The sequence below is a fragment of the Jaculus jaculus genome, chromosome 14 (assembly GCF_020740685.1).
Source record: "Jaculus jaculus isolate mJacJac1 chromosome 14, mJacJac1.mat.Y.cur, whole genome shotgun sequence".
In the NCBI taxonomy this organism is placed as follows: domain Eukaryota; kingdom Metazoa; phylum Chordata; class Mammalia; order Rodentia; family Dipodidae; genus Jaculus; species Jaculus jaculus.
In genome coordinates, this window is record NC_059115.1 from 55,668,066 (window position 1) to 55,692,822 (window position 24,757).

A 24,757-nucleotide genomic window follows, 5' to 3' on the forward strand; every position below is an offset into this window, starting at 1 on the left:
GGGGTTGCCTGCAAAGCCAAAGGACCCTGGTTCAATTCTCCAGGACCCATGTAAGCCAGAGGTACAAGGTGGTGCATGCATCTGGAGTTCATTTTCAGTGGCTGGAGGCCCTGGCACACCCATTCTCTCCCCCCCTCTCTCTCTCTCACAAATAAATAAATATTTTTTAAAAGGCCCATGCATAGCCAGGTGTGATGGTGCATGCTTTTAATCCCAGCACTGGGGAGGCAGAGGTAGGAAGATTGCTGTGAGTTCAAGGCTACCCTGAGACTACATAGTGAATTCCAGGTCAGCCTGGGCTAAAGTGAGACCCAACCTCAAAAAAAAAAAAAGGCCCATGTATTACTAGAATCAAAGATTGACTCAAACACCAATCCACAAGGCCCCCATTCAGAAGATGCTTTAGAACTGTTCAGAACTAGAACATTCTGGTAGAACTAGTAATAGCTGTGCTTCTTCCTGGTTTCTTTTTAAACTTTTATTTTAGAGAAAGCAAGAGAGAGAGGAGAAAGAGAGAAAGAATGGGCATGCCATGGCCTCAGCCACTGCAATAAAGCTCCAAACGTTTTCACTACCTACTGGGCATGTGAGACCATATGCTTGCCTTGCCTTTGTGTGTCTGGCTTACAGGGGATTTGGAGAGTCGAACATGGGTCCTTAGGCTTCTCAGGCAAGTGCCTTAACCACTAACCCATCTCTCCAGCCCTGCCTTTTCCTTTTGATTTGTTAATGAAGAGGAAAAATTTAAAAACCCACCAATAATAAATACATGATGACTTTGAAACGTATGACCATTTCAGAAATTGTAACTTTTACGGATAGTGTGTGAAGCCTGTTTATTGCAGATCAGAGCTGGTGATTTAACAGACAGCTTGACTAAAATGTTGTCTGGCATTCTCATCTCCTACCACATGGCACGTTCATTCCCTTGGCTTTCCCGTTCACCCTGTGATTTCTTTTCAAGAGCTAAGACTTCCCATTGCAACCTGTTTCTTGAGCTCAGATTTCTCTAGGGAGTCTCAAATCCTTCCAAAATATACAACTTGCATCCTGATCCCTCTGGACCTTCCCTTTGAAGAGATGAGAACAATCTGAGTTTAGGAGTCAGGAACTTGAAGAAGGGATACTTGGAAGCTTCGGCACGCTTCCAAAATGAACACATCATGAAAGACTATGCATGCATTTGAAAAATAAGGATCTGAATAGGTTGACAGCTACAAGTTAGAAGGGAGAGGTGGTTAACACCTCAAAGACCTAGCTCAAAGGGACTTGCACCACAATACAGAATGGAACCACAGCCTCTTGGCAATCCAAGGGAACAGGGATGTGTTGACCTTTTGAGCTTAAAGCTTTTAAGTTCTTTGGTAGAGAGTCTTGAAGGTTATTGTTGAATTGATTTTAAATGACAATATAGATGTAGAAATAATTTTCTTACAGCCATTTCTTAAACTGACCCATAATCATTACGGGCAAGCTGTTTATTAGATCATAACTCAAGAAAGAGATTTCTTTGGGGAGTTTAGCTAATGTGGTTCAGACCCATATCTATCTGCTAATTTGCCTTGACACCCAGAGAGCACAGAGGGGCCTGGAGGAAGGGGCAGTTAGCCTGCCTCAGAAGATCTCACTCTCAGGAATTCATTGGTTTGGTTCATCCTCAGACAGGAGTCGGAGACTGGTCCACATGTCTAAAAGCAAAGCAAGCTGTGTGCTCTGATAGCTGGAGTCAATCCTGAAATTGTTTCATGAGACGCCGTGGTTTGAATGAATCCCATTCAAATTCTGAGGACTTACATTTGGTAAGATCAAGAGATGGGGCGTTGGCGAGGAGATTAGGCCTTGAGTGCTCCTCCCTTGTGAATGGGATTATGGGGACCCTGTAAAGGGGCTCCTCAGAGGAGCTGAACTCTGGGTTTCCAGGATCTATGACCCTTGAGATCCTCACAACAAAAGGAGAGAAGATAGCTAGGCTGGGCCAGTTCTGTGCTCAAGGACTAAAGTGAAGGTTGTGATGTGTAGAGAGCTGAAGAGTCAATGGTGGGGTCTTCCTTGGCTCCTTTCCCTAGGACACTCTCCTTGTCTTATTTTGTACATCTTCCCCTTCTCCTCTCCTTGGGTCAAGTGACTAATGCAAGGCATGAAGGACAGTCTCTTGGGCCAATGTTTTTTTGAGGCTTTAAGAATGCAATCATCCCAGAATACAGGGAACCTTAGACACTTTTCTTTATCACAAGTTCTCGGGTAATTTCAAAGTGTTCTCGAGGCTGCATTTTACTAGCCTGGTCAATTATGAAATAGTCACTCTTCCCAGCGCACTTCTCCATGTGCATAGTTAAGGTGTGTCCCAGCCATCTCCTTTCGCTCTTCTGAGAAGCTGAAAGGTTGTTTTCTCACTCTACTCACCTTTTAGCCTTATAGAAGGATTGCTCATCCCCAAAGACTGGGGACTTGTTTAATTGATATTAAGGATATCTCTGGTGTTTTGGTAGTAGCTTCAAAAGAACACCGATTTTTATAAGAATGCTTTATGTAACATTTTTAGATGACTGCAAATAAATACTTTGCACCAGTCATTCTTTTCTCCGCCAAGCAAAAACAGTTGCAAATAACAAAAACCACCAAAGCCTTTGGTTAAAAACAGAGAAATAAAAACATCATTAACAAGAATAACAACATAAGAAAAAAAAAATAAAAACACAGAGTGAAAGCAGAGTGACTGATCAGTAGAGCTGCTGAGGACATCACCATAGATCCAGTCACTACATGGCAAACCCCACTGACCGGGCTGGTGGACCACACCACCAACCCATGCATGACATTGAATCATCCTTCCATTGCTTCAATGTTGTGATTCTTCTTAAATATGTTTGATTCTTTTAGAATCATTCTGTGGCTAGCATGCTTTCTGCAATGAGACTGTCAGACTTCAAATTGATTTTCAAGGCACAGGAAAGAATGGAAAGCAGGTTCCTTCTCCTGAGCAGCAGTGTGAAGGAGAATTGATCAAGAGACGCTGACTTCCACATTTGTGTGGGTGATTATTTTCTGGCTCGGTCTTCAATCTCCCCAAAGTGAACAGTCCCTGGGTGGTTTAGCACATTAACAACCTCTCACATACCACTGTGTCATGAAGAATTTTCCTGAAGGTGCTAAAAGATCAGCAGTAGCCTTTCTCAATTAATATTTCCAAACAAGGAGACAAACTCTAGAAATACGTCTAAAGCAAGAAATGAACACCCACGTTAGAAACTGGAACTTCTGTTCTACAGAATATTTTGGATGGGTTCACTCAAAAGACAGGGGGAATTTTTTTTTTTTCATTTCTTTTTTACAATGGCAGGACATGGCTGCATGCCTTGATGTGATATTTTTAGATGAGCCGATTTAGTTCAGAGAAAGAGAGATCACAATCTTCCTGGTAATCGTGCTGGGTCCCTTGGCTACGCCAGGCTCACAGCCCTGTGTCCTTTGATCCCCACTGACAGGTAAATGAGCGCAATGACACGACAGGCACACAGGCTGCGGACGTGGATCAGTTAGCAAAGTGCTTGCCTTACAAGCATGAGGACAAGAGTTCAATTCCCCCGAACCCAGAAGAAATGCTGAGTGGGGTAGCACGTGCATGTCAATCCAGCACTGGGGAGGCAGAGACAGGAGGATCCCCGAGACTCACTAACCAGTCAGTCTGGCCTGCTTGGTAAACTCCAGGCCAAGAGGAGAATCTGAGAAGAATCAGCCCCAACAGGAACACTTCATTACATGGCTGAGGATGGTGCTAAACTTCCTCTTTGACCAAATCGTAATCACCGTAATTCTATCTGGTTGATACTGTCTGGCAAGCCACCAAAATTCTGTCTTCCTGCTGACCTAATGTGACCAGTGCATTTTAGGTAGAAGTGATAAGGATCTTTGGCAGGGCTGGCCCACTGAAAACATTTTGTCTATGGTTCCTCCTGTCTGTAATGATTCATCTTTTAAAAATATTTATTTGAATTAATTTGTTGGAGGTTTTCTTTTTGAGACAGAGTCTCATGTATGCAAGGCCTCCCCTCATTCACCATATAGCTTAGGATGACCTTGAACTTCTGATCCTCCTGCCTCTACCTCCTGAGTTCTGGGATTATAGGTCATGCCACCACTCTCTGTTTATGCCGTACTGGGGATCCAACCCAGGGCTTTGTGCCTGCCAGAAAAGGTCTCCATCAACTGGGCTCCATCCCCATCCCCCTTCTTCTGAAGGGCAATTTGATTGCATTGAGAGATGCCTAAGAGGTGAACAAAGCTGGTGTTTCCAGAGACGAGTGACATGTGGAAGGATAAGCATGAGGGAAGTCCTGCCTCCCTGTGGACAGCAACATGCAATAGTCTGGGTGTGGGGGCCACTGATGGAGGAAAAGGGAGAACATGTCAGTGCAGGCACGGTGCTTTGCGGCCTCCACGAGGTGAGCTGCTTCCACCCCACCTTCACGCTGTTCTGCCTGAACTTGGGCCCAAAGCCATAGATCCAACCAGCACTGGATTCAGACCTCTGAAACCATGAGCTAAAATAAGTCATTTCTTCTTTCAAATTGTTTCTTTCAGGTGTGTATAACAGCAATAAAATGTGAGCTGGGCATGGTGGCGCGTACCTTTAATCCCAGCAGTTGGGAGGCAGAGGTAGGAGGATCCTCAAGAGTTTGAGGCCACCCTGAGACTCCACAGTGAGTTCCAGGTCAGCCTGGGCTAGAGTGAGACCCTACCTCGAAAAAAAAAAAAAAAAAAGTGACTAGCCTCCTCATTAGTGACCTGGACGCTCACATTTGGTGGAGTCTTGTGATGGAAAGAACCTGGCTCACGAGGAAATCTTCTTGCATTTAAGCAGGAGTTACATTCCTGGTGCATTGATGAGCCAGTGCCTTAGATGTTAATTAACTACAGCAGCAAGAACTACTCCAACCAATACAATGAATTCTTTTTTTCTTTTTTTTTTTTGGTCTGCCTTTTCCTGAAGCCTTTTTGAAGACTAGGACTCTACAGTGCTTTTATTAATCATCCCCACAGATCTGGAGGTCTTCTCTGAGTCCAGCTGAGTGACCCGAGTCTTGATGGCTGCCATCTTGATGCTAAACATCCATCTGACCTGTGGGAACGTCCTGCCATTGGATCTGTCATCACCAGGCGGGTGTGTTAGCAGATGTGATGTTCCCATGCCAGCTGCTCAGTCGCCTTCTTTCCAGACGCTCTGCTCAACCTCACAACACATAGACCTGACCTCTGTCCTCAGGTTGTGTCCCCCCTTTCCCTTGACACATTTAGTTCCAGACTCTGACGCTTCCTGTCTGCTTCTCTTGACCACTGCCAGGCATGTCCTGCTCCAGCCTCGGCCAAGTAGCTCTCACAGTATGATTTCTGCGTCCGCAGTAGCCCCAGGCTTTTGAATTTTCTGACTCCATTCCAGACCTACTGAGTCAGAAACTCCACTGATAGCCTCAAGCAATCTGTCCTTCAACAAGCCCTCCAGGTGATTATGGTACGTACTCAAATTTGAGAATTATTATTCTAAAATTGAACATTCTAGAACCTGATTCATAGGCCGGTCCATCAAGACTAGGGTTCTGAAGGGACTATACTCTAGTTTCTGGCAGGAGATCATCTGAAATTCACCCTGATAGTCCTGGCTTTTTCATTCGGTGAAGATCTTCAGATATAACTTTAAAATGAAACTTAAGAGTCCTCACACCAAGATAAAACATTTTTTAAAAAATTTTATTTATTTATTTATTTGAGAGCGACAGACACAGAGAGAAAGACAGATAGAGGGAGAGAGAGAATGGGCGCGCCAGGGCTTCCAGCCTCTGCAAACGAACTCCAGACGCTTGCGTCCCGTTGTGCATCTGGCTAACGTGGGACCTGGGGAACTGAGCCTCGAACCGGGGTCCTTAGGCTTCACAGGCAAGCGCTTAACCACTAAGCCATCTCTCCAGCCCAAGATAAAACATTTTGATTAAGGAACAAGACCATCAACTGAAATGCTTTCTCTGCATGAAACTAGCTAGGTGCTTCAAGTCCTTTCATTGTGCATGCACACATGCTTTAATACAGTCACAAAAATCAATTCCCTGCTAGGAGGGCAAGAACATGACCACACCTTCTGGAACAATCATCTGGGCTTAGATCTCAGTATGCCTTGTCTAATGGGGGTTTAATGATAAGTAATGATGTTTAAGATTGCAAAACTTCCCCTGCACCACAGTTTTTCTTCTCTTATTTTTTTCAAAAATATTTTATTTATTAATTTGAGAGGGAGAAAGAGACAGATAGACAAAATGGGCATGTCAGGGCCTCTAGCCACTGCAAACAAACTCCAGACACCACCTTGTTCATCTGGCTTATGCGGGTACTAGAGAAATGAAGCTGGGTCTTTAGGCTTCATAGGCAAGCACCTTAACTGCTAAACCCCAATTTTTTTTTTGAGGTAGGGTCTCACTCTAGCCCAGGCTGACCTGGAATTCATTAATCAGGGTGGCCTCATAGTGATCCTCCTACCTCTGCCTCCCGAGTGCTGGGATTAAAGGTGTGTGCCACCACACCCGGCAACCCCAATTTTTTCTTTTCTTTTATTAATTAGTTTTATACTCAGCGAATACAGTCAGTTTGGTACCATTATTAGGCTCATCTGTGACCTGCCCCCTCCCCTTGGCCCCTCCTTGTTGAGGTATATGGGTCATGCATTCTGGAGTTAGTCCACAGTTATGGGTAGATAAATGTCTCTGCATATCATGACCCAATATGTGGCTCTGACATTCTTTCCGCCCCCTCTTCCGCATAATTTCCCTGAGCCATGTTGGGTTCATTTTTGGTCTGCTTCAGTGATGAGATGTTGGGGGCCTTTGGGTCTCTGGATCTCTGATTTGATAGTTGATTTTTTTGTGTGTTGATCTCCTTTACCCTTGTGCTGGTACCTGGTTCACCAAGAAAACAGCACCCTTGCTTGTTTCGCCAATTATTCTTAGTTTCAAAGAAGTTTCATTTAGAACCAGGTCTTGTGGCTCATGTCTGTAATCATCATACTTGGGAAGCTGAGGCAGGAGGATTACCATAGTTTGAGGCCTGCCTGGACAACACAGTGAATTCCAGGCCAGCTTAGGGTACACAGTGAGTTCCTGTCTCAAAGAGGAAAAAAAATATATTAGACAGTGGTCCCTGGCATAATAATTCAATGATGAAACCATAGTTCCTTCAAAAAAGTCAGCACTGGCTGGAGAGATGGCTGAGTGGTTAAGGCACTTACTTGCAAAGACTAAGAACCCATGCTTGGTTCTCTGGATCCCACAAAAGCCAGGTACACAGGGGGATGCAAGCAAGATCACACATGCATACAAGATGGCACATGTGTCTGGAGTTCGGTTGCAGTGGCTAGAGGCCCTGGCATGCCACTTCTCTCCCTCTCTCTCTCTCATAAAAAAAGTTAGCATCACCCCCTTCACAGAGTCTGACTAGTGCATTTATGACCCCAGTGAATATCAATATTCCCACTGAGGACGGCCCTCAGAGGACTCAGTGTGGGAGAGCGGATATAAGAGTATGCCCAGTGAGAATATGACCAATATGCAATATGTTTATGCAGTAAAGTTTAGAATAAAAAAATAAAATAAAACATCAGCCTCATAGAAGATAGAATGGTTTCTTGGATACTGGTCTCCTCACTTAGGAAGGTGTCACCTTGGTGAAAACAAGCTTTGTAAGTATCACTTCTTTCCTTTCATAACCTTAATTACTACAGAATATTTATTCGCAGTGTTTGAAAAATTGGAGGCCCGTAAAGGGAAAACAAAAGTCCTTGATGTCTAGCTAATCTTTAGAAGGCAGGCTGACAATAAACTCAAAGTAAACATGTGCTGAAGTGCACGACAAACCCAGCATCATGAACACAAAACTGGGGCGCACTCTCATGCTCTTGACATGGGGCCACAGGTGAGAGGGCTTGATTTGTGTTTGAGAGGTTTGATTATAATTTCTGAAGTGTCCTAGACCTCCCGGAGGCACAAAGCAAATGTTCCAGTGTCATTTGGTGGGTCAGAGTTACGGTGCGAGGCATAGCCTGGGTGCCTCACGCTGCTTATAGCCCCATTTGAGTTCCACCATTCTGAGACCCAGACTCGGTCATTGCCAAGTCCACGTTAATGGGAAAACGTTCCCGTGCAGGGATTTGCGTTTGGCATTTGTTTCCCAGCTCCAACTGTATGATGAGCTGAGAAGTCAATGTGTTTTGACCTCAGGCCTCAGCGCGACGTTTGCACACGTGTTGGCGCCATGACACAGATTCCTATGCAAAGACACCAAATAAACAAGAAAGGTAAAAAAAAAGAAAGGCTGGCGAAAGTCAACTTATTTAAGAACTGCTCAGAAAATCTTGACGGACTCCTTCATGTTCTGTTTTGTTTTGTTTCTCCCTGACAGGGGCAAGGGGGTGTAGATCTTGTTTAGTTGGTTGACCTCCAATCCAGATGTGTTTATTTCACAATAGGTTCAGGTTCCTTGAAGTAAAAGATCATGTTCACCACCAACAGCAGCACCAATCTGGGTGAGATGTTTATGTTTTCTTCTAGTTCAGCTAATCCCTTGGAGGGTGTGACCAAATGCCTTCTTGTACCGTGTTTCCATCTGTTTCCAGAATACCTAAGTCGCCTGGACAAAGAAACTGTCCCCTTGCTGCTATTCATCTGAGGTTTCCGAGGCAACAATGTCATTGCCAAAGCTTGGTTTCTTTTGTGTGTATGTATGCTTGTGTTTGTGCGCGTGTGTGCGCGTGTGCATGTGCGTGCGTGTGTGTAGGCCAGAGGACAACCTTGGGGATCAGTTCAGCTGTCACCTCGAGGCACTGTGTCACAGCCAGCCTCACACTGCTGGGATGAATTTCCAAACTAGGCACAAGTTATGGGAGGAGGGGACTTATTGAAGATTACAGATTTAGGGGGGCTGTCACAATAGAGAAGAAGCTAGCCCCCTTTCACAGGTCCATGCTGAGAGGAGAAGCAAACACCACCCCCATAAGCAGGCACACTGCAGGAACGTGAGGCAGAACTCTGGCGCTTGGTATGTCTTTAGCTGGAGTTCAGATCCTCCCCAAAATGCACCTTAGGGCCGGACCCTAGGATCCACCCACAGTGACACCTCCTATAGCCAACTTGCTAGAGATCTCAATTGTATGCTTTAAGAAACTCCTGAATGCATTGGGTGACATCCATTCCAACTACTACATTCTGCCCTTGGTCCCAGTGGATTCATAAACATCTCACATTGTAAACTGTATTAGGTCCAACTTCAAATGTCTCCATAGTTTACCAACTTAAGATAGTTCCAAAGTCCCAAGTCTCATCTGAGATTTAAGATAGTCTCTTAGCTATAAGTTCTATAAAATCAAAACAAGTTACATACTTTCAAAATATAAAGGCACGGTGTAAATATTTTCATCTGCTATAAGGCATAGCAAGGAGAGACTGGAACAATGTAAACTCAATAACCATCAAGCAAACATCAAACTTCTGTAGTTCAAGTCCAATATCATAACCAGTGACTGACAGTCTCCAGATTTTCCAATCTTCCTCTACAGCTGGCTTGAATAGCCAGAGAAAACTTCCATCCCTAGCCAATAGCCTCAATGGTAGACCTTGCACAGTCCTGGTATATCCAAAACATCCCTGGGTCTCCATGAAAACCAAGGTCCAACTTCCAATGGTTCCACTAGTCTATCAGGGTTATCATGCCCTGTCTATATGCCTTATCTCACCAGTGGCTCCTGGAACCTTGCACTTTTTAAAAAAAATTTTAATTATTTATTTATTTATTTGAGAGTGACAGACACAGAGAGAAAGACAGATTGAGGGAGAGAGAGAGAATGGGCGCGCCAGGGCTTCCAGCCTCTGCAGATGGAACTCCAGACGCGTGCGCCCCCTTGTGCATCTGGCTAACGTGGGACCTGGGGAACCGAGCCTCGAACCGGGGTCCTTAGGCTTCACAGGCAAGCGCTTAACCGCTAAGCCATCTCCAGCCCAACCTTGTCGTTTTTATGGCATACTCCACACAGTTTTCATGCTTTTGAAATCAATGCCAGGCATAAAAGACACAGCCATATTCTTCTTTAAAACAATTTTTTTGAGGCAAGCCTAACAGACTGGCCCTTTTTTAAGTGAGTGAGAGAGAGAGAATTGGTGTTCCAGGGCCTCCAGTCACTGCAATCACACTCCAGATGCATGCACCACCTTGCGCTCATGTGTGACCTTGTACACTTGTGTTACTCTGCACCTGGCTTATGTGGGACCTGGAGAGTCAAACATGAGTCCTTAGGCTTCACAGACAAGTGCCTTAAATGTTAAGCCATCTCTCCATCCAGAGCCATATCCTTAACTCATTGATAAAATAAATCATTGACCTTGAACAGCAGATTCCTTCTTCAGTCAAGTCTTTTCCAAGAGACTTTGCATGTCTATCATAGTCTTTCCTCAGACATCCTTTCCATTGCTTCAGTGTTAAGTGTTTGGGCCATCTTTCTTAAGATTGCTAATTTCTTTGACCCTATCAGCTTCAGTAACCTAAAACCAGTCTCTGAATCAGCACATTTTAAACTTGTTTGGGTTTTCACAACTTTAAATCTTAAATTTCTCATTCCCATATGTTTAGCCAATCACATCAGTCCATTACAAATTTTACCTTGATCAAACTCTCAGGGCATGAGCAGCAGGATGCAGCCACTTCTTATGTGAATAGCCCAGTTCCAACAAAATCTTCTGTTGTCTTTTCTCCCCCCTTAGAAAGTTCATAAGCCAAGCCTCCAAATATAATTCTCTGTGAAGTCAGCATTTTCAAACTCTCATCAAAATAGCCCATAAGACTTGGCTTACTGCTCCAGAAGGCATCTTCAGTTGGAAGTACTAAGTCCATGTCCACTCCTCTAGCACAAAAGTTCCAAAAGACCAAAATCCACAACATCAGATCCATCTCAGCAAATCTACCCTACTCCTCAGTACCAGTTCAGTCACAGTCAGCCTTATGTTGCTGGGATGGACTTCTAAACCAGGCACAAGTTATGGGAGGAAGGGATTTATTAAAGCTTACAGATTTAGGAGAAGTTCCATAATGGCAGAAGAAGGTAGCCCCTTTCACAGCTATCTTCCAGTCCCCTAATTCATTTTTAAGCATCTTGTTTGCATGGTGCTCTGTGCTATGTAACAGACAATCGAATTAACAGAGGGTTTTGTTTCTAATAACTTCAAACATCAGTTTAAACTCCCAAGGTTATGCAGTAGAGAAATAAGTGCAATCAGACAAATCATATATACTATGAGCAAAATAAGCAACTATGGAACATACTAACATTGTGGAGAGCAGCAGTGTCATCCATGACATGTTCTAAGGAAGAGTAGTGAATATCGCAAGCTTAAAAGGAGCAACCTCCATAACATGCACACACACACACACACACACACACACACACACACACACGCGCGCGCACACCATTCCTGGCTTCCTGGCTTCAGCACTGCACAAAGACTCTCCTTATGGACAAATAGAAAGACTGCTTGCATTTTCTACCCCTTTCTTCACTAGGCTGGCCTTATGGTCTCTGTTTGGTTCCAAGTTTAATCAGAAAGAGCCTCTTCCTAGCCAGTGGCTGTTTGAGGAGCCCGTCTCATGGGCTAAGCTGAAAAATGGTGTAAGAACAGATGATTCTGATTGTTTTCCAAAATAACCATGAGCCTTTAGGCTAGAGAAACAGGGCTGTGTATTCTAGAGGGGTAGTATTTTGCAGAACATATGAGATGCAGAAACTTATGTAGAAATCAATTCATATGCACATAGTCTTCAAAACCTTCATGATTGGGTTGCAATGAATGGCTCCTCCTCTTCATATGAGATGTCTCCCTTCCTGTTACCGAACCAAATAAAAGAGTGCCTTAAATAACAAACATACAGCCCATTCAGCAGGTATTGCTCCTGGGTACTAATAAGAATTTAATCACAAAGTATGTCGGGCTCAGCTCTGGAGTTGTTGGACATGAGCTGTGTAACATGAAATGTGATAGTGGACAGGAAAGAGAGTTGATATTCTCCCCCTACCCATAGACACAGTGGAGTCTGAACATTCACTCAACGAATGTTTATTAAAACATATGCTCTGTGTCAGGTGCTAGGGTAGTCAATAAAATACCCAAGGGACAAGAGGAATAAAATTGTACAGATGAAAAGAACCCTTTAAGATGAATGTGGTGGTGCACACCTGTAATCCCAGTACTTAAGAGGAAGGGGCAAGAGGATTGCCAAGAGGTTGAGGTCAGTCTGGTATACAGAATGAGTTTCAGGCCAGCATGGATGTAGAGAAGAAGTATGAGGAAGACGAGGATGAGGAAGGGATGGGGAGAGGAGACCACAGGAAAGACAAAGGAGAGAAGAGAAGAGAAAGATGAGGAGACTTGGTAAAGATGCAAGAAGCCTGGCTGGAGAGATGGCTTAGCAGTTAAGCGCTTGCCTGTGAAGCCTAAGGACCCCAGTTCGAGGCTCGGTTCCCCAGGTCCCATGTTAGCCAGATGCACAAGGGGGTGCACGCATCTGGAGTTCGTTTGCAGAGGCTGGAAGCCCTGGCGCACCCATTCTCTCTCTCTTCCTCTATCTGTCTTTCTCTCTGTGTCTGTCACTCTCAAATAAATAGATAAATAAATAAATAAATAAATTTTTAAAAAGGATGCAAGAAGTCATAAAGATGGAGTATGGCATCCTTGTGGCCAAAGCAGGCAGCACTTCTTCAACAAGAGGATTGGTGATGACAGAGAGGTTGGCAGATGGTCCAGGTGAGAGTTCTCTAGTTTTGGCCACTGGTCCTAACCACCCCCCCCATATATATATATCTATCTTGCATTGGTAGAATCCAGCACCTAAGATAGGGCTGATTATAGTTATAATAAGAAAATCTAGGTAGCTACAGCTATAGGAAGAATCTCTGCAGTGTCATTTGCCTTTAATCTTGAGTTCTATGTTTATTGCTAGAGTCTAGGGTGAGAATAAAGCACCCTGGTCATATGTTCTACCGGGATGGGTTTATGGAATTGGTTCGAATATGACCTCTGCTATAAAGACACCTTTGAGCTTGCCCATGTTGGCTAGAGAACCAGCTATTACATCTGCACTGTGGGTAGCAGGAGAAGACATCCAAAATGTTTCTAGTTTTAAGTCAATTCCCACTGGTCAACCTTTCTGTAAGGCACAGACACTATGTCACCTTTGATTTCATTAGCTAGAACTTAACCCACATGCCAACACTATGATGGAAAAGAAAGGCACAACACATTGCCACCACCAGTAAATGAAACTGTGCTCAAAGGGGAGAGGGATTTGAGGGCACAGCCAGGTCTGTCTTTGCTGCATCAGGGTCACACACAATTCTTAAAGTATCACCCCCCCAACTCCAGACCCTTATTTTTCTCTCTCAGGTCAGTAATTGACCCTGAGAGGAACATTATTATAGGACCAACCTTGAGTCTTTTAGTCAGCGTTTTAAAAGTAATAACTCATTTTCAAACTTTGGTGTCATTAGGTGAACCAACTGGCAGTTATATATTAAGATGTTGTGGGCTGGAGAGATGGCTTAGCAGTTAAGGCACTTGTCTGCGAAGCCAAAGGACCCAGGTTCTATTCCCCAGGACCCACGTAAGACAGATATACCAGGGAGTGCAAACATCTGGAGTTCATTTACAGTGGCTGAAGGCCCTGGCACACATACTCTCTCTCCCTCTCTCAAATAAATAAATGAATAAATAAAAATTTTAAAAAAGTGTGATTACGGCTGAGAACAGTGCCTGTGGAAAGCTGGTGGCTATGCAGATGAGCAGAAAGTGTGGTCTAAGACTATTTGAAGGAATTCTGAAATTCTGAGAAGGTGAACTTTGTACCCTAATGACTTTGTTATTTAGAGGCTTTTTTTTCCCCCCATGAGTTTCAGCCATAGGCTTGTGGTGGCTGTAAAAGAGAATCTACTAACAGCTCATCTCAAAGCCTCATGCCAGTAAGGCTGTCTGTTACCTGCGTGGTCCCCAGGGGTTCATGCCTCCTGTGCTCAGGCTCTCGTGGAGTCCTTTCCCTTGAACCTGGGAAGTGCTGGGACCATGTTAACCAGAATTACATGAATGGAGCTCTTCCAGTTGCCACCCTAGTTTTATGAAGTTCTAGAAATTTCAGGCCAGGTGTTGTTATGCATACCTGTGACCCTAGCGCTGGGGAGGCCAAGGCAGGATGACCGTGTTGCTTGGACTACATAAGCAAGTTCCCTGCAGAGGAGGTGCAGGCAATTCTGAAGTTTCTTTTCCTTTTTTTAAATGCGAGGTGGGGGGGATAGACTTGGCATGCCTGGGCCTCCATCCACTGCAATGGAACTTCAGATGCATGCACCTCCTTGTGCTCATGTGAGACACTGCGTGCTTGCATCGCCTTGTGTGTCTGTCTGACGTGGGACCTAGTGAATCAAACATGAGTCCCTAGGCTTCACAGGCAAGCGTCTTAACCACTGAACCATCTCTCCAGCCCTGAAATTTCTATTTTTGCATCTCAAATATGAGCTGTCATGTAAGATATCTGCCTACTTCACTGGATTACATAGAGAGGCACAGAGAGAAGTCATTTCAAGATTACATTAAAAACAAAACAAAACACATCTAGCAAAGACCGGACCATAGCTCCCTGTGAGCTAAATGAAGTTACACAACGGCCTAAGCTTCCGCATAAGATAGAAATCTGGCTGCCTCACTGGAGTCAGAAAGTCCTTCCTTATGCCTGTACTTGAAGTGTCTCTCGACCTTTTCCTATAGCAGTTGTAAGGGTTCAGGTCTTACACTGAGGTCCTTCTTCCTTTTGGAGCTCTTTTTGTTGTGCATTGTGAGAGAGAAGATTCTAGATTCATTCTTCTATATGTAGATATCCTGTTTTCCCAGCACCATTTGTTGTAAATGCTGTCTTTTCTCCAGTGTCTGTTTTTGGCTTCTATTCCAACAATCACGTAGCTGTAGTTACATGGATGTATACCTAGATTTTTTATTTTATTTCACTGATCTACATGTCTGTCTGTACCATGCTGTTTTAATAACCATAGCTTTTATAATATAACTTGAAATCAGGTGTGCTGATACCTCAAACAACATTCTTTCTGCTGAGGAGGATAGTTTTAACTACTTAGGGTCTTTTGTGCTTTTGTGTGAATTTTAAGGTGTTTTTTTTTTGTTTTTTTTTTTTCCTATTTGTGTGAAGAGTGAGACTGGAATTTTGATTGGGATTGCTTTGAATCTGTATATTGGTAGAATGTCCACTTTCATGATATTAATCCCTTCAATCCACAAATGTGGGAGAACCTTCCTTATTCTAGTACCTTTTTTAGTTGACATCTTCAGTTTTAAATGTTTTCATTGTAGAGGCCTTTCATTTCCTTGGTTAGGTATATTCCAAGATACTTTTTTGGGGGGTAGGCATTGTGAATGGGACTAGTTCCCTGATTTCTTTCTCATTATGTTTGTCATTGGTATATAAGAGAGCTACTGATTTTTGTGTGTTATTTTATACCTGTCCATTTTGCTGAAAGTGTTTATCAGCTCTGGTGAAGTCTTTGGTGTCTCATTTTTAATTAACATTTTTTGTGTTGTAGTTTCAAAGTAGGGTCTCAGTGTAGCCCAGGCTGACCTAGAACTCACTCTGTAGTCCCAGGCTGGCCTTGAACTCACCGTGATCCCTCCTTCTAAGTCTGCCTCCGGAGTACCGGGATTAAAGACGTGCACCACCCCACCTGGCTGGGGTCTCTTATGTAAAGAATCCTATCATCTGCAAATCACAATAACTTGATTTCTTCCCTTCCAATTTGTGTTCCTCTTGTTTCTTTCTCTTGTCTTATGACTCTAGGTAAGGCTTTCAGCACTATATTGACTATTAGTAACTGGAAGTGGATTCCCTTGTCTTGTTCCATATCTTAGAGAAAATGCTTCAAGGTTTCCTCCATTAAGTATGTTGTTGGCTATTGGCTTATTACATATATCCTTCATTATGTTGAAATCTGTTCTTTCTGTTTCCAGTTTCTTCATCCATAGTCTCTCCAGTGATTTTTATCCCTTTGGTGTTCCATATGCCTCTTGTACCTTGGTGGGCATTTCATTTCCTATACTTGAGAAATTTTCTTCTATAATTCTATTTAAAATATTTTCTCTGCCATTGAACCTGAAGTTCTCCTTCTTGTATGTTCACAGTTCTAACATTTTCTCTTTACAAGGTGTCCTCCATTACTCTCATGTTCTGTTCATATGGTTTTTGAACTTCTCAGTTTGGAGTAATTGATCCAGTTCCTCTTCCTCATCTTCAAGGCCACATATTCTGCTTCCCACTTGATCCATTCCATCAATGGAGCCTTCCATGCAGCTTTTCATTTAACTTGTAGTATTTTTCACTGTCCACTTCATTTGAGCTTTGCTTTTCTTCAAAATTTCTATCTTTTTACTGAGTTCTGTTTTCATATCCTGGTTTGACTTCCTCATTTCATCTACCTGTCTTCTCTTGGAGTTCATCTAGACATTGGTGTCCTCTTTGGATTTTTTTTTTCACTATTTCATTCATGAATTTATTCGTGCCTTCTTTGAGTTCTTTGTACATATATATAATATATCTATAAGCATTCTTTTGTGCTCCTTATCTGGAGTTTGCTATAAGTAACTCTTAATGGTGTCTTCTACTATGAGATTGGTAGATTAACTTGACCCTTTGTGTTATCCACTTTGCACCAAGACTTACCCATCTGTAGATAGTGTGTTGATCAGGTTGTTCTGGTACAAATGTGTTAAGTGAGCACTTGGAAGTGTGCTGGATGTTTCTTTGGCTCACTTACCTTTGCTCTGCTTTGGAGTTCAGTCTTGGAGGTACTTGCTGCAGTGTCACTGATGGGGTAGGTGGTCTCGATTTGCTTGCAGCTGTGCTTCAACTCATGATTGGGCCTCAGCCCAAATGGCAGATCATCCATGCCCCCATAGTGAAGGGAGGAGGGGTTCCAAGAGGCATCTGTGGTGGTTTGAGCTAAGTGTTCCCCCATAAACTCATGTGTTCTGAATGTTAGGTCCCCAGCTGATGGCAATTTGCAAATTGGAGCATCCTGAAGGTGACATATTATTGGAGACAGGCTTATGGACGTTATCACCAGCTTTCCCTTGCCAGTGTTTGGTTCACCCTTCTGCAACTGTTTGCCGCCCACTGTGGCAGAGGTGCTGTCAATCCTGTGCTCATGCCATTTTCCCCTGTCATAATGGAGCTTCCCCTTGAGTCAGTAAGCCCACATAAACACTTTACTCCCACAAGCTGCTTTTGGTCAGGTGCTTTGTGCCAGCAACAAGAAGGTAACTACAACAGTAATCATAGTGGTTGTCTTCAACATTAGTCCCAGCTCATCCATGCCCCCATGGTGGAGGAAAGAGGAGTTGCTAGAGGGAATCTTGAATGGTGGAACTCAAGTCCCAGCTGCAGTGGTGGATCACCAACACCCACATGACACTGGACATTGCCGCAGGGAATCTGAAATGCACTTTATTCCAGGTCCCTTGTCCTGACTCTGTTATAACTAATGGAAACATTTCCCAAAAAAAGCACACCTTGCCCTGCCCTGACACTGCCCCTCAGGAGGCATTTGTGCCATTCCTTCTTCTTGAAGAGAGAGATAGTCCTCTGTGTGTGTGCGTGCGTGTGTGCATGCATGCACGCGCACGTGTGCCATGTGCAGATGCACACACATACTTGGTCAGAGGGAGTCCCAACAGCAGATGTGTCCAGTCCTGTCCTGGAATTATGGCCGGAAATATGAGCTTCTGGCATCTTCAACTGGAATCTGGAACCTATTTTCCCATAAAACCCATATTATAATGATCTTAGAGCCTATATTACTATGAGGTACATGTCCAACTACATCGAAAATTAAATAGACATTTAGGGATATAGTTACCTTTCATAAAGTCCTAATGAACAGTAAGACACTGAGTGGAAAATTAACTTTTGGAAGTAATGCCATTAGTAGTTAGAAACTCTCCTCCTCTATTAAACACTAGTTATATAGTAGAAACTGTGGGGAAAATAGAAAATGAAAGATTGAGGTCTCTTCCAGGAAATTGCTTTTCATTTGAGAGACAAAAGAGACAGAAGAAACAACAAATAGGCAAGGCGGAATACAAGCAAGTCTTAAATGTCACAGAACTGGCAAATGCTTCAGAGTTGCTAAAGAGAGTCCAGAGTTGTCTGTCTGGGTGTGTGTGTTTCTCTGTGTGTGGTAGCTTAAGTGCATGGCCCCACAGACTCAGGCGTTTTATTAAAATTGAGTTTGCACGGCTGCAGAGATGGCTTAGCGGTTTCAGCACTTGCCTGCAAAGCTTAAAGTTCAACTCCCCAGAATTCTCAAAGCCGTGTGTGCAAGGCAATGCGCACACACAGGTGGCTCATGCGCACAAGGCGGGACATGTGTCTGGAGTTCGTTTGTAGGGGCTAAGGCTCTGGTGTCCCGATTCTCTCTCTCTCTCTCTCTCTCTATCCCTCTCTCTCGTTAAAAAATAAAATGAGTTCGTAGCCTCAGTCCTTAGCAGGCATCTTCCTGATACAGGGGGGCATGTTACTGGGATGGATCTGAATTTCTGCCCAAAGTCCTATAGAGAGAGGAGGTTGAGCTCTGGGGGTCTTGTCTGGGTTTGCTTGCTTTTGGGGGGGGGGTTTGACTTGCTACAGTTTATCTCTGTTTGGATGTAATGTTTGGAAGTCAGCAGCTTCTTCTGCCATTAATGGAACTTCCCCTGGATCTGTCAACTTAAAATTAACCTGTTCATCCCATAAACTGTGTCTGGTTGGCTGTTCATCCTGGCAGCGTGGAACTGACTGCAACTATGTGTAAGCGTGGCTACGCGTGAGCCACAGCCTGCCTGTGGAGGACAGAGGACAATCTCAGGTGTCAGGTCTCACTTTCCATCTAGGTTGAAGCAGGGTCTCCTTTCCCGTCACTCACCACTGCTTGCCCAGGAGCTTCCAGAGAATTCTCCTGTATTATGCAATTTCCTCCAGACTCAGGTGGAGTCTGATGAGCTGAACTCAGGTAATCACACTTGCATGGCAAAATACTTCATCCAGAGAACTATCTTCCTAGCTCCAGAAGTTGTTTATTTGCTTGTTTTATTTTGATTTTGATTTTTTAAAAAGATTTTTTATTAACAACTTCCATGATTGTAAACAGTATCCCATGGTAATACCCTCCCTCCCCCCACTTTCCCCTTTGAAACTCCATTCTCCATCATATCTCCTCCCCCTCTCAATCAGTCTCTCTTTTATTTTGATGTCAGATCTTTTCCTCCTATTATGATGGTCTTGTGTAGGTAGTGTCAGGCACTGTGAGGTCATGGATATCCAGGCCATTTTGTGTCTGAGGGAGCACGTTGCAAGGAGTCCTACCCTTCCTTTGGCCCTTACATTCTTTCCGCCACCTCTTCTGCTATGGACCCTGAGCCTTGGAAGACATGATACAGATATTTCAGTGCTGAACACTCCTGTCATTTCTTTCCAGCACCATGATGCCCAGAAGTTGTTTTTATGTCATTGATTTAATTGGCTCCCAAATACCTGTTTGGTGATGTTTTGTGGTCACTGTGCTATTCATAATTGCCCAAGTACAGTTTCACTATCAACAGGAAGTTGGGGTGTGGGGATAGGGGGCACCTCTGTGCATCTGGCTGTAGAGCATAGGTGAGGTCTGGAGCTTAGGGGAGCAGCCAGGCACTGCACAGAGACCTCGGCAGGATTACCAAAGAGCTTTCACCAATGAGTTTGTCAGCATGTGGTCTGGGATTATTTGTAGCTGAATCACATGGGATATTTACTAAAAATACTGATTCTTGGCCCCTATTCCAGACATAAGGGCTCAGAATATCACAGGCATGGGGCCTGGACATCTGCATTATTGATTAACTCCCTGGATACTTCTTATGATGATTAGAGTTTGACAATTATTGTTACAGGAAAATCATCCCAGAGTCCTGTAAGACACCCAAGAGTATTTTCCACTGAAAAGATCCAGATTGCTGGCCAAGCCCCTTACATGCTGCCCTCCCGTGACCCTCGCTACTGCCAGCCAGGTTTCTAGGAGAAAACAAATATGTTCAAAGGGCCTGCCAGGGGGGAGGGGCGAAAGCTCTTGTCTTCTCTCACATGGCTTTCTGGCTCTCTTTCTATCCCAGCGCCAGGACTGTGCACACACTGAGAACATGTCTTTGACATCTGGATTGAGACCCAGCATCTGTTGTAAGAAAAATGAGATTTCCAAGCAGGGCCTCTTTGGAGTTGGATGGTGCCAAGTGGGCTGGGGGCCTCCCAGGTAGACACCATCGCATGGAAAGTTAAGAGCAAATTTCCCCAGGATTGGAAAATTTGCTCTGAGCAAGATTCCAGAACTCATAAGAAAACAGTCCCCCCTCTTTGTCTCAAAGGCCTGTCATCAGAGCCCTTCCACTGCCCCTCAGGGCACTTGGGCTCTTTGATATCAACACATACACACACACACACACACACACACACACACACACACACACACACACGCATGCCACTTAGCATTGTTCTATCGTTCTGGTTTGATTGTCCAAGATGAAATAAATCAATTCTAGAATGAGGCATGTAAGTGAGGTAACTGTAAGGTAGTAGTCATTATTCTGTCTATTCCATACTTTCACCCCACCTCTGAGCCCCTAGACATCTTGTCTCCATCACTTTATGGGAAGGGTTACTGATATCTGGCACAGATTCAAAACCAATCAAATGTTTGGCTTCTCCCTTTCAGAAGGCTAGAGCGTAAACAAAAAGATTTGAATAATGATATAATTAGACTTTCCATCTTCTCAATCCCTTCTCTCAGTTCCACCACTATACTAGAGAAAGTTGCCCAGACTCAGGAGAATGGACAGCCAGAGAGAAGGAAGATTCCAGCAGATCACCAGTAGGGGCAATCCCCAGCATTGGCTAACCAGCTGTGTTGGAGAATCTCCGTAGCTAGAACCTATGCCATTAGGTCTGACAATTCCCAGGAAGGAGAAAAGACGATGGGACAGGGCCTCGGGTACCCTTAAACTCTTTTATTGGGTCCCAAAATACTGGGGTGGGTCTCACAAATATTTCCAGTAATAAGAATGTTAGAAATGTGTCTAGGATTCAAGAATGACCACGTAATCTGAAGTATGTTGACAAAGTAATGTTTACTTCTGCAGAAAGGTGCATAGCTTTTTAATTTTTTTTTTAATAGTTTAGGCAAGCAAGCACATCCCCAGGAAATTCACAGGAATTTTTGTATTCCCTAACATAGGCAGGGTTCTGGGCATTACTCTGAGTCTTAGTTTTGGCCTCACAGTCTCATGCAATTGGCTAAAGTTTTAAAACAATGCAGTTTCAATGGTGGGGGAGGGAACTAAAGACACGGACGATTTGGGGATCTTTTGGCCAGATGCAGAAACAGAAGCTTTCAAAGATCACTGACTCTTTTGGTCAAAAGGACAGTTAACTCAGGAAGTGGGGCTTCCTCCAGGATGGGGGACTTCCAACGGAATCTTACCCTTCCCTTCTATCTTTTTTTGTTGTTTATTTTTATTTATTTATTTATTTGAGAGCGACAGAGAGACAGAGAGAAAATGAGTACACCAGGACCTCCAGTCACTGCATATGAACTGCAGATGCATACACCACCTTGTGCATCTGGCTTATATGGGTCCTGGGGAATTGAGTCTCAAACCAGGCTCCTTAGGCTTCACAGAGAAGCGCTTAACTGCTAAGCCATCTCTCCAGCCCCAAATTTCTCCTATCTTTTTATACCTTTGACAGAACAAACAGCAACTCTCTCTGTTTTTTCCTCCTCTCTCCTCCTTGCTCTCCTTCCTTCTCTCTTCCTCTTTCCCTCCCTCTCCCTCTCTCTCTCTCTCTCTCTCTCTCTCCCTCTCTCATATATTCCTCACAAGAAGCAAAACATTTGGGTAAGTGTCAGATGTTTACATGGAGAGGCAAACATCAGAATGTCAGCCAACAAAGAAGAAAAGCAAATCTCAGACTCACGCCTCTCCTCTGCTCCCCTCAGTGGAATGACATTGTCACCTGAGACTTAAACACAGCCCTGGGAAAGGGAATCAGGGCTTCAGTTGACTGAGACATGACATTAAAAATGGGCATGAAATTTAGATAGGTTCAGAATGTTCAAAGAAACTCCTTGCTTGATTGCCCACATTTTGCCCTTTTAATCACGACCTTCCGAAAGCTTCTAAGTGGCACATAGGTCACGCTAACAAGGAGATGAGGTTGGAAAATCCTTCTTCCCATGAGCCCTAAGGTTTGGTTCAGAAAGGTATGAGAAGTTTCTGTCAGATTCCTCAGAGATTAACAGCTGGGAGCATGGCGGCTTTGCTGGGGATTCTCAAGTGAGTGCATGTTTGTCACCTCCTCATCCGAAAGGACAAACAGAACCTCACCCATATCATCACCTCCCTTTTATGTTTTTCCAGGTAGGGTTTCACTATAGCCCAGGCTGACCTGGAATTCATTATGTTGTCTCAGGGTGGCTTCAAACTCACTGCGATCCTCCTACCTCTGCCTCCCAAGTGCTGGAATGAGAGGCGTGCGCCACCACATCCAGCCATCATCCCCCCCCCTTTTTTTGAGGTAGGGTCTCACTCTGGCTGACCTGCAATTCACTATGTAGTCTCAGGGTTGCCTGGAACTCACAGCAATCCTCCTACTTCTGCCTCCCGAGTGCTGGGATTAAGGTGTGTGCCACCACACCCAGCCAATATCCCCTTTTAATACCAACTGTTAGGACACAAATCACACATGTTTAGACCAGAGGTCTGCCCGAGTCCATGGCATAGTAGAGGGTGTAACCAAAGGGACCACATACATTCCTGCATGGTTCCTATGTCTGAAGGACATGCTCAAAGACCACTGTTCAGACATTCTTTGAACCAACATCTGCTTTTGCCTCTACACACCCACTATGGCAAATTTGCTTCTGATGTTTACAAATCTTCCAGCGTGGCATTCTGATGTTTCTTCTCTCTTCTACGCATGATTGTGTGTGTATGTGGTCAAATGCATCTGATTCCATTCTTCCAGAATGACCTTCTTTGGAAAGTTAAAAGAGAGAGAGAGAGAGAGAAAGGCCCCACTCTGATGTTTGGTGACTTTATCAGCACAGAACATTCCCAGTGGACCCCTCATGCTTCCTGGCTCCTGCTCACCCTGACCTTTCATAGAAAACAGTGTTCTTTCTCCACCCTCATCCCTAGTTAATGACTTCACATCCTAAAAGACGAGCAAAAGGAAGAAAGGTAGCCAGAGCTTCTCTGGTGAGTGCTAATCTCCATTCTTGACCACTTACCTGGGTTTGGCCTGCACCATTCCCTTCCCTTCCCTTCCCACTCACTGCTATGGAAGAGGAGGGGTACATTCTTGGCTTATCTGCTTCTTTAAAAAAAAAACAAATATTTATTTATTTGCAAGCAGACAGATAGAGAGGAGACAGACAATGGCATGCCAGGGCCTCCAGCCACTGCAAAGGAACTCCAGACGCATGTGCCCCTTCTGCATCTGGCTTACGTGGGTCCTGGGGAATCGAACCTGGGTCCTTTGGCTCCACAGGCAGGTGCCTTAACCATTAAGCAATATCTCCAGCTCCCCCTTCCCTTTTGGGGGTAGCATCTCGCTCTAAACCAGGCTGGCCTGGAATTCACTTATAGTCTCCAGCTGGCCTTGAACTCACCTATCTCTGCCTCCACACCCTGCTGCTCTGGCTCTTACTGGGCCTGAAAGTCCATCCCGCCTTCTCCCACAAGCTCAGAAATATTGTCTTTCTGAGTCTTACCATGGCTCCTTTCAGGAAGGAGGAGGCGGGGGAGGAGAAAAAGGAAGAAGAAAGAGTATGGAAAGGAGGGAGAGAAGTAGAGGAGAAAGGAGGAAAAGGAAGTGAAGGAAGAGAAAAGTCCTTCCTTAACTCTCCTTTCCTCTCCAGCTTCTGTCCACCTCTTTCCTCACCTCTGAGAGAGTGCTTCTCCAAAGACTTCTTTCCACCGCCTCTCTTTTCTTACCCCAGTCAGAGATAGGAGGATCACCGTGAGTTCGAGGCCATCCTGAGACTACATAGTGAATTCCAGATCTGCCTGAGCTAGAGTGAGACCCTACCTCAAACAAACAAACAAACCAAACCACTGCTTTTCAATCTTGTGGCCAAACACAACCAGTGTTTGACCTACAGGTGACATTGTGACCTTAACACTGGAGACGTGTGTAAATGCAGTGAACGGTTGTGGGGGCATGGCGCACAGTACAAGTGACCCTTAGGTTTGCCACACTTAGTTGGCTTACTTCCGGTCTACCCCTTGGTCTCCTCTTCCTTCCTAGCTGACCCTTATCAGGTTCTTTCTATCCTCCAATTTCTAATCCACTGTTCTTAGCATCTCGTAGGCAAAAGAAACACCTGTTATGTTTGTTAAAACAAGGTACAGGGCTCTACCCTGGAAACTGATTGGATGGATGTAGCTCGGCCCACTAATTTGCATATCTAACATGCTCCCAGGTGACGCTAATGGCTAATGATGGTCAGTGGGTTGTGTCTGGGTTGATATTCGTTTACACAGTTTTCAATCTACACATTGAACACTAGTGATTTTTCTAGGCCGACCAATCCTTTTGACCCCCAATGTCACATAAATAACTG